Source organism: Bipolaris sorokiniana (genome assembly GCF_000338995.1).
Source record: "Bipolaris sorokiniana ND90Pr unplaced genomic scaffold COCSAscaffold_11, whole genome shotgun sequence".
In the NCBI taxonomy this organism is placed as follows: Eukaryota; Fungi; Ascomycota; class Dothideomycetes; order Pleosporales; family Pleosporaceae; genus Bipolaris; species Bipolaris sorokiniana.
In genome coordinates, this window is record NW_006911905.1 from 234,043 (window position 1) to 234,698 (window position 656).

Sequence of the window (656 nt, forward strand, 5' to 3'; positions counted from 1 at the left end):
CAGATCGAAACTATAGTAAAGCTAGGACTAGAACTAAGAAAAGAGTAAGTTATTAGTTATAGATAAACTTAATTAGAAAGACGCTCTTATACTACAGAGGGGTGACACAAATAAAACGTAATTAAACAAGATCTAGTTTTTAATCTATTATAACTTTAGATCCAGCCTAGCTAGAACTAAACTAATAAGTGCCCTGAAGAGCTACAATCTAGGAGATTAAATTAGGCCACTAGCTTTTTGCTTAGTAAGCAGCTAACTAAGAATATATAGGGTTAAAACAGACGTTATTAAAAATCGATTATTAAAGCTTATATAACATTTTAATAGACGTATAGATTTTACTAAAGAGAATATGTGTAAGTATATCCTTAGTAAACATCACGTGACTTAATTTTCACGTCAAGTTTCTTAGTTTGTTAATTCAATATCTTTAATATAAAAACCTAGCTATAGATTACGTAATAAATATTACTAATCTAGACTAGTAGCTAGATAGTATATCTTAATCTCTACTTAGTTCTAAATTCTAGTCTCCTAAGTCCTCAAAATGGCTCCTAAATTTTCTAAATGAGAAACTGAAATCTCTCGTTTACTTAACGCAAAATCGGTTACTAAAAATATAATTATTACCCTTAATAAGTACTCCTAAGACTATT